Genomic DNA, 15,449 nt, shown 5'->3' with positions numbered 1-15,449 from the left:
ATGGGGTATTGTTGAGGGTGCTCTGGCTGTTTGTGCACCCTGTTGTGTTCAGGGCTCTTTGAGGAAAGTACACCCACTCTGCCCTCCCAGGGTGGGCTCGCTTTGGTTGCTATTCACCTTCTTGTAAGGGAGGGGTTCATTTCCAAATTTGAATAGATAGCAAAGAGAGGCGCACAAGGCATGGGACCATCTTTCACCCCAAACAATCACTCTGAGTTTGTGAATATTTTCCGGTCATAGAAAAGGATTCCAAAAATTAGCTACTCTTCACTGTTTATTCATTGTTAGATTCAATAACCTCAGACGAGCTTAAATGTCCATGGCAATGTGATTGTCACAGCTTCAGTTCTTACGGCAGGACAAATCCACACTTGCATATTTTAGGATCTTTGCACTGACAAATGTTAATGGCTGTTGGTCTATTGGTTCAGCAAGATTTTGCAACTCCCGATGTTCATGTACCTCCTTCCCTTCTCCTGGGCTCTGTATTCACACACAGCACAGTTTGGACTGGGACCATTGCCTCTTGATTAGCAAATCTGGTGCTGTGTTCCATTCTTCAGTTTATATTTGTTGAAAACTCTGAGGAAAGCGTCCAGAAGCAATCCGATGCAGTGTCATGGCCTTTGGGGAAATGCTTGGGAGGGTCAAATCTCAGCCTGGGGAGAAGCTCATGTGCTTTTAGTCACAGAAGACTCTCAGGACAATCAGTGTGCTTTCTTTGTCTCATCTTTTTGTTCCAGTAGCTGTAAATAAGCAAATCTAGAGAAAATGTAAGATGTGGTCAAGAAGAGTTATGCAGTCATTAGACTTTTGCTTGAAAAGGGAACACCATCTTGAAGGCATGTTTTGAAAAGGTCCTATATTTTTATGACAGAAATGATGCCTTGAATGGCTACAGCTTTCAGCCTTGGTGAACCCCAGGCTTATTTGATCCATGTTTTAATTACTCTGTGATTCAAATCTGCATCATAGGGAATCAGTACAGTGACATAAGAGCTTCAACCAGCATAAAGAACACTTTCAGGAGCTTTGTACCCCCTAAGTTCCCCAAGGAAAGACAACACATCGGAATAGGGTCTCACTATTTCCACAGAGAAACCTGCTCATGCTGGAAAATGTCTTGCTAAGTGGCCTCAGAACCATCTTCTTAGGCTGGAACAGTACTCCACGCACACGAAGAATCCTGACGCAGTGGAACGCAGCCCGTGTTGATGAAATAAATATTTACTAAACAGGAGAAACTGAGTTTTTCAAAAAGGTATTTTTATAATATTTTTAGTGACCATGTCGTAGTTGAACTATCTTGATGGCATTTCCTAGGGGAAGAAAAATGGACAGTAAGAAGTCCAGTAAATATATGTGATGCACACGTTTCAATAAATAAAATCAGGTGAAAGATGTCAACTTTTGCTAGCTCTAGCATTTTAAAAACTGTACATCAACAGTTCAGATCTTTTAAAAAAATAGATGAAGGGTATAAAATAATTTAAAGTCCAATATGTCCCTTCACACCAGGCTTGATTGAGAAATGAGAAACCCATTTTATAGGTGAACTAAAATGAGATAGGTATTTCATTTACCCTTTTACAGAGGCCAAGTGGGAATGCTTTCCAACATTGTTTTTATATTGGAGGGAAAGAGTGGGAACAGGAATTGGGTGAAACAGTGCTCAATCAGAATCTCTTGCAACTCTTCTAGAAGCATTCACTCGAGCTCAGTGAATGCCTCCCATGGCATTCCAGATTACTAACACAGATATCCATCCAGAAGAGGATGAGATCTCAGAATGCGGCCAGAAGAGGACTTTGCTCTGCCCTAAAGACACCGCAATCTTAACATGTCCTTCAAGTGGTCCCTGATCAAGATAGTTGTTTTTTAAAATGAAAAGAAACATGACTGTCATTTATCCATGATGACAACTTGAACAGTGAATTAAAATTGCATTTTGAAAGTATACTGTCACTGTGAAAAAATTCCTGAATTATAACACTACAGAATGCTATGAGAGACACTTATCATTTATTCTGTCTTATAGTCGATCTCAAATTGTTATAAAATGTTTTAAATGCAGAAAACTAAGTGAAAAATCTCTAAAACTAAATTAACATTTGCCTCATAAAACATTGCTTTTATCACAGGGGACATGCAAGAAGGTGGCTGGTCACTCCTCTCATACATATCCCTGTTTTTCATGACTTGAAAATGTCTCAAATGTATTTCTTAAATATGTCTTCATTATTTAACAATGGGAACTATGTATCCTTACTCCATTTCTCTTACCATGTTACAGAACTCAAAAGCACATGATACCAGGGAGGGAAACAGGTTTCTTTTAGAGAAGTAGGAAAACAGTTGTTCTATTACACAACTGGGGTAATAACAGTATTATGGCAATTCCCTTTAAATGGCATTTGATACACTTTGACAGAGGGAGTGTCAGGCATTCTGCTTTGTACAACTTCCGGCTGCACCAGCACCAGTTGTGTCAAACATGTTGATATAACGTGGGGTTCATAAAAGTCAAGTTAGGTGTTCAAATGTACTTTATTTTCCTTTTCCAGAAATTCTACAAGATGGAGATGTGGATTCACAGCCAAACACAGAAAGGATACCTAGTTCTCAATGAAGCCCGGGGGAAGGGGGTAGTTTATGAGAGCATCCTTCTAAAAGGAACTGTCTGCTCCCTGCAGAAATGACCATTCCTTGTCCCAAGCATCACTCACAGTTCAAAAGAAGCATCTGCAGCTCAGCACAAGAAAGTGCTTTGCTCCCAACCTCCTAATGCCACTCGCACTTTAAAAGTGGTTAATACCTGCTGTGGACTGACTCAGATAAACCAGGAACAGCATCCCAGAATCTCTGCACACTGACCTGTGAATTGCTGAAGCCAAAGAACACTGGTGAAGTCCATTTCTCTCCCTTCGCTTTCCTCCAAGAAAAAGTAAAAGAAGAGTAGAAAACACACTGGGAGTTTTTTGTGGTTGTTTTCTTTTGTTTTTTCTTTTCTTTGAAGAAGAAGAAGAAAAAAACAATAAGCATCCATTTCCAAGTAATTTGAAGAGAAATAATTCTAGTTAGTGAAGAATTTCAATAACGGCTTTAGTAGAAACTCAAGACTGATTCAAACGCAAATATTGAGATGTGGTTCCATCCCAATTTATGAGATTTTCTTTTTCTTTTTTGAGTAAGTAAATAATTTTAAAGAGCCACAAAAGAAAGGAGGCAAATTATTAGATATTTTGCTTGACATCAAAGTAATTTTACATTTATAAAGGCTTACTGGCTTTCAAAACTTTTAATGTTCCAGTCCTAGCTAAAAAGTCATGTCATGTCCCCCAAAATGAGCCTGAATTGATGTGAGGTTTTATGCAGATTTTAGGTCTGGTGAAGGCAATTTTGTGGAGCTGTGTGTCATGGTTTGGGGTGAAATTAAACCCTATGCTTGATTCCAGTGTCCATTTTGAGCTGGTTATGATTGCATGTGTTTTTCCTGTTTGTACCCGCCTTCTTCAGCCTTCTATGCACATACAGATGGTTACATTCTCATACTGGGTACTGGGAGAAGGTCACATGCTTTGCATCAATGGCAATTAGTTCCCTTTTTAAAATGGAAAATGTCATTAAGTTCTTGAATAATTCAAGAGTAGAGGTCACAATACAGTGTCCCTTTTGGGGGTCTTTATGGTGCAAATGGCAAAACAAGGCGATCCTATCAGTAAGAGTAGATCTAAGGTTTACAATGTAGCTCTATTTAGTGTGACAGGAAAATTAAATTACAGGAGGCACTCACTCATTGTCACCCGTTAACAGGCTTGGGAAAATTGTGAATCCCTGGGGGCAAATCACTGACGACGTGCGAGGGGAATAAAAATATTGCATTTTAATTGGCTGTTGTTTCCTTTTCTTGATTTTGAAAACAACAAACATAAACATGTGCCCCACAGCTCTCCTTGGAATAGGGTCCCTAGTCTCCCAAACACGACCCCAATTACAGTCTCTGCCCAGAGGCGGGCGGGTTAACCGCTCTGGGGAGCCTGGGTCTGTTTTCTCAGCCATGGCTGAGCTGGTCTTTATCCAGGGGTTCCTGGAAAGGAAAATATAGGGACAGGTTTCAAATAAAATGGGCTTCCACTACTCGGCCTCCCGCCCCTATCGGAGTCAGCTGGAGTGCAGTTATTATGTTTCTTGAACAAGGGCAGCCTTTCGATTCTATCAGGACTGAGGAGGAGGAAGGGAAGACAGAATGACGCGGAGGCCACCCACTCTTTCTCCTCCCTAGAGGAAAAAGCGTTCGAACTCCTTTTGACATATTGGGTCGGAGATAGCGCAGCTTGGGCTGGAGCAGGGTGGACGAGGGTTCGAAGAAGAGAAAGTGCAGGCTAGGGGAGCGAAACGAAAATCCTGAGGTCACTAAATGGGATGAAAGTGCCAGCACATCCTAGCCCCCTCTGGTGTCCCCAACTAAGACTGATGGGCGTGGCTGCCTGGGTCCCGCTCCCACCGCAGCGGGGTCGCGCTTCCAGCCTTGTCCCAAGGCCGTCTGCCTGTTCGCCCGGCCCTCCTCTGCGCGGTGCCCAGCGGGCTCTCCCGGACGGGGCCGACCTTGGCACCTGCAGGAGAAACCCCGGACTCGCCAGTGCTCCCGGAGGCGGGAGAGCGATGGGGAGGGCGGGAGAGGAATACGGCTGACAGAGTCCACGGCGACTGGGGTGGGATAGGCCGGGTCGGGTGGGGACTGGCTGCCTAGGGTCGGTTCCCCGTGCTCTCTAGAACTCGTGGGGAAAAAGCGAGAATGACCGTCCGTCTGCCACATGCTCTTTTCGATCTCTCCTCCGACCCCCAGTGACATTTAGCAGGCATTTTCCTTTCGTGGTCTCCTCCACTAAGACCCTTGGAAGTCCTATGTCAGCGAAGTGAGCGTTGGGAGGGGGCGAGGAGAACCCCCCGGAAGGCCAACCCGGATTCCGCGTTTGGCGCATCTCGGCAGCAGGAGCTCGCCAAACCCGGACAGCCCCACGGACCCACGAGGACTCGGGGGATCGGCCGGCTGCTCTGCCGACCCCAGCGCGCCCAATCAGCCCCGGCTGCCTGGCCCCGGGTACCCGGGCGCCCGCCGCCCTCCCCGAGCCCAAGCACCCGCTCCCGCTCCCGCTCCTGCAGCCCGAGCCCGAGGACGGCTGCTCCGAAGGTCCCCGGGCCACTCGCGGGGAGCCTGAGCCAGGCCGCCAGCCCGCGGCTAGGGGCTCACCCAGGAATAAGGAAAGCGGGTGCTGCTTTATTTCGGAAGCTGGTCCAACTCTGTGAACACCTAGATAGAGGGCGGCATTTAATTTTTATATACACACGTATATATATTCCAACATTATTTGTCCTAGAGCGAGTCATTTGTGCCTCAACTTTGATACATTTCCTACTAGAATTAGAGAACAAGGTTCGTGCCTGGGGTGGGGGCGGAAGAGAAGAGTGAGGGGGCAGTTTAGATGTTTTTTCTTTTCTAAATGATTCAATTTAAGCAAACACTTGGGGGCTCCAGGCCGCTGTAATTCCAAAGACAATTTTCTCTGGTTTTAATTTGATTTGCATTTTTTCAACTTTGATAATATTCAATTTCATGGCTGAATACACATGTAAACACCGTTAGGTCGTGTTTTTCGCCCCTTGCACCAAACAGAATGTCTCTTGTCTCGGTGCCATGGGAGGTTACACCCCGCGTCCTCAAAATATCTGCAAGTTTCTCCTAAATTATTTTTCAAAACTTAGCGGGCAATTTGCCTGAGCTTCAGAGGTGGCGAACTAAAATATATCTAAACCGAATGTATTTACTGAACTAACCAAGGTATGGGAAGACCCGCACAGACATTGCCAAAAGGAAGGCAGTAAAGGGAACAAATTCCTATTTGATATAGAATCAATTCTATTTTTACCCAGCATTATTTTTCCATACTGTATTAATAGTTTTAAACAATCCAAAAATAACAAATAAATTATCTTCTCCCAGAAATGTTTTTAATGTGGATTTCATTGCTAGAAAGACAAGCATTGAGAAATACAAAGATAAACCTTTTTGAGGAGAGGTTTAATTACTACTATTGAGCTATTTTATCAAACATAAAATTTAGAAGAAAATGCAAGGTGAAATTGGGAAATAAGCATTAATCACATCAAAATTCAACAAAATAGCACTGCCAATGACAATGAAAGTAGGATGATGTGACTTGCCTGTGAGCAGCCACCACAAAACTGTAATGCAAGAAAATGATACATCGTTTTGCCCTCAGGACACAAACTAGACAGACATTGTGCAAAGAAATACTTGGCATGTAATAAATTTATCAAAACTCCAAATACATTTTATATTCCATTTACAAAACTGTGCTGGAAAAAGAAAGGACATACTTTTTTGGTTTGTCCAAGAATACCTTATGTAATAAAATGGCTGTCTAATTTCCAGAGCTACCCTTCATTTAGAAATATATATATTTACCTGCTCGCTATTGACTAATGTGGAATACTCGATACTGTGAGCAATATTTCTATCTCAAATCCTAGGAATTTACAAATTACAATATTTGTTTTATTTTAAAAATCCTAAGAAATGAAAAAGGATCCATAAACTTCTGAACCCTAAAAAATAAAATAGATCTGTGAGACTTCTTAAAATGCTTTATGCTCCAGGCTGGCTGATAATAGGTAACTGTATTTTAAGTTGAGGTGATCTAATTTGAAAAATATCTTTTATCATGTGAAAGGCATTTAGGCAAACAAGAAAAGAATTCCATTGGAAAGACAACAGACTTTGAAAGAGAAAGTCCCTTAATTTTTTTAAAAAACACAATCAAGGCAGGCTGACTGTCCAATGTCTGCAAGAAAACTATTCTTTATCACTTGGCTTTTAAAAAAAAGAATTATTAAATTTTAAAGTATCATTGTTTAGGATTTGTACTAAGGTTTTCTATTGTTTTGGAAGGCTGGCAATTATGCCTACTTTATTTTACACAAATAGATGGCAGAGTACGCACGCTCCTTAAAATTGCTTCACAGCAAACCCATTCTTAGAGACGGAGCTAATGAGGGGGGCTAATTGTAACACACAGTCTATTCAGAGAATGCAAATGGTGGACAATAGAGTACATCTTTCTCTTTTTCTATTAGTAATTGAGGAGTAAATGGAGATCTTGTTAAGGACCTTAGAAGTTTGATCATCACTGAGTGAGTTTGCCATTTTAATTTGCTTTCACCTCCAAAACAGATCTGTATTGAGACATGGCTACCTCAGCTAGAAGCAGAGCTGGTGCACCGCAGGCAGAATCTGCCCTCCACCCTCAACTTCACTGAACTGGGTCTGAGCTGCAGCAGGAAACAGTGAGCGGGGCTGGGGTGGGGGAAGGGAGGCAAGGGAGGAATGGTCGGGAACGTCTCTGGAAAGCATTCTAGACAGGTGGGGACTTCCATATGTGGCATGGTTGGGGGCTTGGGAACTTGGAAGGGTATGCACCTTGGGAGAGTCATGAGTCCTGGGAAGAAGTCACAGAACCCACCCCAAACCCTGAAAAACGTCCAGCAGCTGGGAGTGGTGAGGCCCTTAGCTAAGAGTGTTATACAGGGATAGTGATCTGCCTGTTCTTTTACGATGACCAGGAGCCCAGAGGCCTGGGCCTGAGAAAGGGAAGGTGTGCGTGTGTGTGTGTATCTCGCGTGGTGTGTGAGAGAGAGGAGGGAGGGAATGAGGAGAGAGATTGCGGAATGCAGGGGAGAAATCATGCAGTTACTTTTAGTTGTTTACTGAGCAAGGGCAAAATCTAAACAGCGCTTGCCACAATCAATGAAGGGATCGGCTCAGCTTCCAGAGTTGAGCTCCCTAAATGAGTCTGGCATTCTGATAACTGCAGGTGAGCACCTGAGATCAACTCTTTCCCACTGCTCGATGCTAGGAAGTGATAGGGATGCATTTGTTCCTGAGCTCTGGGAAGGGAGAGGCGCGAGGGGGATTTAATTGTCTGCCTGGGTGAATCGAAATGTCCTTTAAAGCAAAGAAATCAAGGGAGGTTGGCCTTTAATTGGTAAACTCTGCTGATTGGGGGAGGTGGTAATTAAAATGGAAAGAGGACAAAATATAGATTGGCTACTCCTCCGTCTGCTGTCTCGCCCCCATAAACAGCCCCCAAAATTGGCATTCTCCTCTTCTCTGGCTGTTTTCACAATACTCAGCACACAACCTGATCGTGGGTAACTGTGTCATTCTTGTGCCCCCACCTTAGTCTAACACTCAGTTATCCAGTTTGGAGTGAGAATACAGTTTTATCTAGAACTCTGTTCACTTCCAATAGTTGGCCATACACATGCCAATGCATGAGGAGCTGGTCTTAGAATCCAATTGTCTGCCTGTCTCTGAAATGCCGAAATGAAAGACGCTAAGTCTCCAGGGAATCTCACACCACTAAAAATGGACAGGACAGGGAACTTAGCTTCCTGGATATCAAAAAGTAAAGGAGACCTCCAAGCCAAGCCTGAGCCCTGATTTGAGGAGGGCTAGTGCTCGTTTCCACTCTGTGTCCCCAGAGCCTGGCACAAGCTAGCCACTGTACTCTCCTGGAGTGGCACTCTTCTAGTCGACAGGCCTACTGGGTGCTGGGCAGCATCCTCCCTCCCTGAGGGCTGCAGGCTGACGTACCTAGGCCAGCATCCTATTCAGGGGCAAACCCCAGAGGCAGGTGTTTATGGACATCTGCACTGGTATATATGTGAGGAGTGGGAGGGGGAGGCTTGTCATTGGGGCTGGGGCCAGGGCGTGCTGGGGACTAGCTGTGGGCAGCGTGTGCATTCCAGCTATGCTGTCACCTGTGTTGTCAGGCCACCAGGTGCAGGTCAGGGGGAGGTCAGAGGCAAGAGCCTCTTAGGACATTCCTAGCCCTTGCTCCCAGAATCCCCCAGTAGGGAATAAAGCAGATAGGCTGTAGCTCAGAAATGATTTGGCTATGTGGATTGTTTTAAACTTATATGTCAGCCCTTAGTCTCTGCCCCTGACATTTCTCTCTTCTCTGGCATTTTTTCCTTCTAATCACAATGTAAGAGCCTGCTTGCTGCCTCCCCGTTTCCAGCACTGGCTAGCTGGCCCTGGAAGCATCAGTGGGAGAAAAGCGTGGCCCAGGCCTGAATGAACTTCTGGTGAACTTCGAGGGACCATGGCCACATAAGAATTCTGACTGTGTTACCCCAGTAGAGAAAATGAGAATCCAGCCTGATACCAAACATCACCCATCCTTGTCTCTTCTAGGACAGTCCCTCGGGTTTGTGCCATGCTTCCAGGGGGTACCGAAGCCTGGCTCTTCTGAGATCTTCCAGTTTCTTTCCAGACTTTCCCTAACACTTCAGATGTCCCTGCTCATTTTCCAGATTCCGGAGTTCTGGTGAAGGCCGGCCTCCTACTTCATTGAAATAGGAATTTTCTGTGGCCCAGAGTCCTGGGAAGCCAGAATAAGTTGAGGGAATATGAGTTGAAAGACTCCAGCTCAAAGCTGCGCTGTGAAATTGGAGCAAGTTCCCTAACTTCCCTCAGTCCCAAGACCATTACCTGTAAATTATGATTTCCACCAACAGGACATGGGGAAGCTTAAAAGAGATCCTGTTCAGGAAGATACCTTGCATGGTTCCTGGCACCTAGAAGAACCCCACTCAATGGTCATCGGATTGACTAGTGTTTCCATTCAAAATAAGAGAGGGCAGGACGTGGATGGGGGCATGAAGGCCACTGAAAACACTAAAATGGTAAAACAAAATTTCTGCCAAGAAATAGACTAACTTTTCTGGAGAAAAAATCTCTCTTTTCTAGAGAGAGAATGCTCTTAGCTAGCAGGGGATAGATTTGTTGAAGTTACATCTTCTTCCTGTGTGTGAACTGCCCCAATTAATGTAGCTCAGAATCACAGAACAAATGAAAAATATATAGTGAAATTGATCTCCTTTATTTGAAACTTAAAATGGGTTTGTGGAAGTAAAGCAAGCAAAAGGCTTGAGCAAAGCTGTATATTTTATACCGAAGGGCGCACATGCTGACATCCTGACGTTTCTGCTAAAGATGCTTCTGACTTCCATATGAAGCTCTCTATAACCCAGCTCCTGCCCTGGAACCTCACCCCGTTCCTTCACAGAAAATGTCATGTAATCATCATCTGTCCTTTTCGATTATCTAGCTATCTACCTCAGGCCTTAGTGCCTTCCAAGCCCTCTCCTCCAAATACTTCCAAAGATTGTTTTATGTTTTCAAATAAAGCACTTTTAACATTCATGAATTCAAGTTAGGAATTATATATATGCTTTCCTTTCAGCAAGCAACAATTTCCAAACACAATTCAATATATAATTACTTCTGCTTTGTAAAAATAGAAGGAATAATAAATTGGGATATTTTTCATGAAATACCAAGTCAAAATTTACATGCATGCAATCTTATTTTTATTTGCTCAGATCATTACCAATCCTAGTTCAAAAATATCCCTGCTTAGTTTTGGACCTGTGTCTTATTATTTTCAAATAAATGAAACAATGGGAAAGTTGATTTACTTATTAAAAAATAAATTAGGACCCAACCATTTAAGGAAGCAGAACTAAAAATCAGCAAACAATTCTCGTTACAAAGTTATAATTGTGCATTACATGCCAGTATTTTTCCGTTGCACTTACTTTTGTGAGGCTGAAGTATTCTCTCTCAATAAATTTAATGATGTTTAAGTCAAGAAAGTATAGTATTGCCAGCATCATCTCCTGACACTGCTGGGAATATTGCTGCCTCTAATTAACAAGAGAGGGTTAAACCCCAGGCACTTGCCCTGGTGGGAAGTGAGACCTCTAGTTTTGCATGAATGAATGTAACTTAATTTGTTGCTTCTTTTAGCACTCCCAGCTATCAGTTGTGTTATCTAACAGTGAAATATCACCCCTTCTTTAGAGAGAGAGAGAGAGAACAAGTAAGTCAATGCTTTTTAATGTGAACCTGCGGGGGGCGGGGGGCGGGGGGGGGGTGGTGACAATGACATCTGACCAGTCCATGTGAATGTTGGCAGTGAGCTCAGAGCTCTGACAAATAGCAACTAATGTAAAAAATAAGCACACTTTTGTGAAGGTGTGCTTGTAAAAACTCCCTGTCCTCTCTACCTTTACATGAGTGGTACTTTAGCACAAGGTGGCAGCTTCTTCTGCAGAGGATACAAACGATCTGGACTAGGCCCCAAGGGTGCAGGGACTGAGGGGGAGGGGAGAATAGGCATCACCTCCAGTCTAGCAAGAGGGACTGCGACGGAATTACAGCTTGTAAAATAAGCCTCCATCAGTCTCCCAGGAGACAGCCGGCCTCAACTTGGGTGTTCCCTGCTTGTTAGCCTCAGTCATAATTGGTCTCTCCTCCCATCCCACGTTGTTGGTTTTCTGTGTGTGGCTTTTGGTGTGAGTGTGTTAGGTCATCAACAAATACAATAGCGGGAGGGGGCAACTGGGGACACACATGATTGTTTTAGAGAAGAAAGGAGAAAAGGGATAAGAGAGTGGGCAGGAAGGCTGTGAACAGAATAAGGAAGATGGCCCAGGATTTAGGCTTCCGAGGCACCCCCTGGAGTGCTCCAGGGTAGGGAACTCCCTGGGAGTTTTGTTAAAGGGAGAAGAGGCCTGCTGGGAGCTGGAGACCCTGCTGAGATCTGCTGAGGACATTCATCCATTCTACCTTATTTTTGTTTGCTTGTCTCTAGGGGTGCCTGTAACATCCTGCCCACATCCGGTGCCTCTCATCAAAAAAGAATTTTTCAAAAAATCCCAATCAGGATGATTTGCTCTAGAAAGGCTGTGTGTGTGGAGCTGAAGACCGAAAGAACAGCCCAGGACCCTGGTGGGGGTGGGGTGCGGGTCACAGGCCTTCATCCTTTTGCCATCCATTGTTAAAATAGATTCCCACTATCTTGTCTCTCCACCCCCATCTCCTTTTACCTCTTCTCAGAGGAAAGCCCATCCTGGGGATGGAAGCTACAGTAAATTTCTGATCTAAAGTTAGCTATAAAGCCTAGAGTGGAGAAGTCTTCGCATTTAAGGAAGGCTGAAGATACAGTGCATTGTTTTCGCTCAGAAGGGGACAGATAAAGATAAGATCCCTAGACCCTTGAATCTTTATTTAATGTAAAAAAGAACATTTGACCAGGGAAGGAAACAGCAAGAAGTGTGATTAAGTCAAGTTGCAAACTTTGGGTATTGATTATTTTTTTCTGTTTGTGTGTTTTAAAGTTTTACGTTTTACTCGACAACCCCTGGCTGGCCTGGTTGCCATGGTGCCGCCGCCAGGGTTGGTGTCCATGCTGTCCCCCACCCAGCAAAGGATTTCAGGTCTAAAACCTTGTTCTTTTGCTACAGCAGGGACAACAAACTAGAGCTAATGACACTAGGGTGTGCGTGGGAGTGGAGGTGGTCTATTCTGTATGGCAGGACTTGATGTGTACTACTTTGCTAACATCAGCCAGAACCAACTGCTTGCAGCAACTCCAGGTTCCTGGTGTTTGGGAGAAAAATGTTTCCTTTCCTGCCCTCTCTCGCAGGGTGAAGGTACATAGTCAGAAAAGGCCTTACTGCTTTTTTGAAACATGAACTGCATTCCAGATCTCATCTCGGCCACCCCTCCCTCCAAGCCAGGGCCACCTCCAGACCCCCGGATGTGTAGAAGCATGCACTGCACGGAAGAAAACGTGTTGCCCCCAGGTAACTTCAGGTACCTCCTCGGGCTAACGCCTCCTCCTTTGCCCTATTGAGCCTTATCTCTTGCTTCTCCCCGCCCCACTCCCACATTAAAAGGCCCCCAAAGCATTGAGGAGCGGCTTCTCTTTATGAAGCCGGGGAGAAGGCGGGCGATAAAGATCTGGCGTTTAAATTGGCCATTTGGAAGATTACATCTCTTCAGCGAGGGTCTTTCAAAACTCGCACTGAATTAAGGGTCATGGCTACTCCGTACCCGGCTCTCAAAGGCACGGCACCTTTGAATTCGGCCGTGGAGTGGCCTGGGCGAGGGGACCCGGGGCCATCAAAGGCCCGAGGGAAGGCCGTGGGGCGACACCCGTCTAATGACAAGTAATTGACGGATTCGACGCCGCGCATTACCAGCGGAAAGGGAGGCATTAATTATTTAAAAACGATTAGCCTTGTCGTGTGTCCTGCAGGCGTTCCATCATGTTCAGGGAAGATAACCAGCCACGCGAGGCGAGCCGGGGCTGGGAGGGCTGCGGGCGCGCTCCCCAGCAGGCTTCGGGTGCGGTGGACACGGGCGCACAGCCCAAGGCACCAGGGAAAGAGGAGGGGCCACCCAGGGTCCCCACACAGGAAGGTGACTACATAACACTGACCCTGCTTAACAACGAAACAGATTTCTGCCCACTTGGGCTCGAAGTCTGGTGACTGCGGCGCACATGGGAAAAGCTTTCCGGTCGGGGTGGTGGGCAATTTCCATGTGCCAGTTCCCTGTCGCGTCAGACCAAAGACCCAGAGTAACCGAGTCAGGCACCGGCCTGTCACAGTGCCTACTACCCAGGCGTTTAAAGTAAAGACCCCAGGCAGAATGTAGATCTGGCGTGGGGGCGGGGATAGGGGGTGCTGGTAGACACCTAGGGAAACACACCTTTATCATGCCCTGCTCTCGAAAACCGAGAGTCCTGAGGTTTCAAGGGGCAGCAGCAGAACTATTTTTCCGAGGTCCACGCCTTTCCGCAGGTGGAGGAAAGACGCGGCTGGTTCTGTTGTGTCCTACGAACTGGCGTCCTCCGGAACCGCACAGGGCAAGCCCGGCACGCGCGAGCGTGCTCCTGCCCGTGGAAGGGGGGAAATCGGCGACTGGGTTGCAGGGAGAATGGGATGATGAATGGCCCCGCGTCTGCTTTCTGACTTTCTCTCCTGGACCCAGCTCATAACCCCAGAGGCTCCCCAACCTGCTTGCAGCCAAGCACACCGGTGCGCAAAGGCCACCAGCCGCTTCCTGCAGTCAGAGCTGAGGTTCACTCCCTTCTTGGAAAGGAGCGGCCCCACCCCTGCTGCTGTTTGATGCTGACCCCCACCGTCTCCTCGTCCTGCCAGTGTCCGAGAAAGAGTTGAGACTGGACTCAAACCCCTGAGCGCCAAGGGGAGGGTGTCACCACACTCGGGCCTCAGCCTCTTCAGACTCCCTTGCACCACGCACATCGTTTTCTGCTGACCCCCACCCTTGATTCTGAGGCCAAGGGGGTTCCCCACACTCCACCCTCCACTGTTCCCCGGAAACACGCTGCTCTCATATCAAATCCCCAGACCCGAGCTCTTCGAGGGGCCTGTGTGGCTTCCTCTGGGCCCTACCAAACTGCTCTGAGCTCAGAGCCTAAAGCGGTCTGAGTTCGCAACTCTACGACCCCTCATCCTTCCAAGTCATGCACTTTCCGAACCCCCTGCAAAAAAAACCCAACCCCTTGAGTCTCCGTTGGCTGAGCTTACCACCAGCCAAGCCCGCCCCGGCGTCTGAGCCCTGGAAGGGAGAAGGACTGGCTGGGGGAGGGGCAGAGCGCGGACAGGAGTGGGGTGCGGACGGTGAGGAGGGGAGCCGGGCGCGGCCCTCGGGTGGGCGCGCTCCCTACCTGCGGCGGCCGGCGGGCAGGCAGGCGGGCGGGCGGGCGGCGGAGCGTCCAGCGCGCGGAGGGAGGAGGAAGACTGCTCCGAGCCGAGGCATCCCCGCATTTATTTGAGCTCAAACCAAGCGACTGTTGACTTTAGCACACAAAGCAAAGATTTCACTGCCCGCTAGTTTAAAAATGAATATTTTACCAAGATATCGATCAGCGTTATAAAATTCAGTTAAGTACAATGGGATCCTGGCAAAAAAAAAAAAAAAAAAAAAGAATAATAAAGGAGGGGGAGGCAATATAATATCTGTGCAAATTTGCTGAAGTGTGACGTGGCATGGAAAGTTTACCCTCCTGGAATTCGGATCTAGAATGTTTTTTTCGGTTGTTTACAGACTTTGTTTATTCACAGATCATGGTTGCTTAAACCGGCGCGCGGAAGGCGTGGGGAAAAAAGGAAAAAAAGGGGGGGGGAGAGCCTCTGCACCCCACAATGCGCAGAGTTGGGGAAAGCGCGCAGAGGCGATTTGTGAGCTCCTAAGCTCGGAACCCGGGCTAGGGGAGGGATTTAAGCGGGAGGGGGACGTGAAAGACACAAGAAGCCCAGAAAAGCCTCCGAAAGCGCCTGCTCCCCGACATCCTTTTTATGTATTCGGACAGAACTATATCTTATCGGCCGGGATCAGTGAAGGGGGGCGCGCTAAGTAGTTTAAAACGACCCTCGCACAATGGGCGTGCCATACGAAACATAGCAGGTTAGGGCAGCGCTTTCAGCCTCCATTGTCCCCCACTCGGCCCCCGGCCCTGCCTCTCGGCTCCTTCGCCACGGGAGCCTTT

General features: G+C 46.5%; 1 long non-coding RNA gene across 1 annotated transcript; it reads right to left on the bottom strand.

Annotated features, from left to right (window-relative positions):
* Positions 1-256: 256 nt before the first annotated feature.
* LOC104666934 lies at positions 257-3,008 on the bottom strand. Its single transcript, XR_748615.2, has 2 exons — positions 2,875-3,008; positions 257-1,319 (listed from the first exon to the last, which is right to left on the bottom strand). It is a non-coding gene; the product is annotated as an uncharacterized LOC104666934 (long non-coding RNA).
* Between the last annotated feature and the right edge of the window lie 12,441 nt (positions 3,009-15,449).

Source organism: Rhinopithecus roxellana, chromosome 13 (genome assembly GCF_007565055.1).
Source record: "Rhinopithecus roxellana isolate Shanxi Qingling chromosome 13, ASM756505v1, whole genome shotgun sequence".
NCBI lineage: Eukaryota > Metazoa > Chordata > Mammalia > Primates > Cercopithecidae > Rhinopithecus > Rhinopithecus roxellana.
The sequence above is the reverse complement of the archived record's forward strand: the minus strand, read 5'-3'. Positions and strand labels throughout refer to the sequence as shown.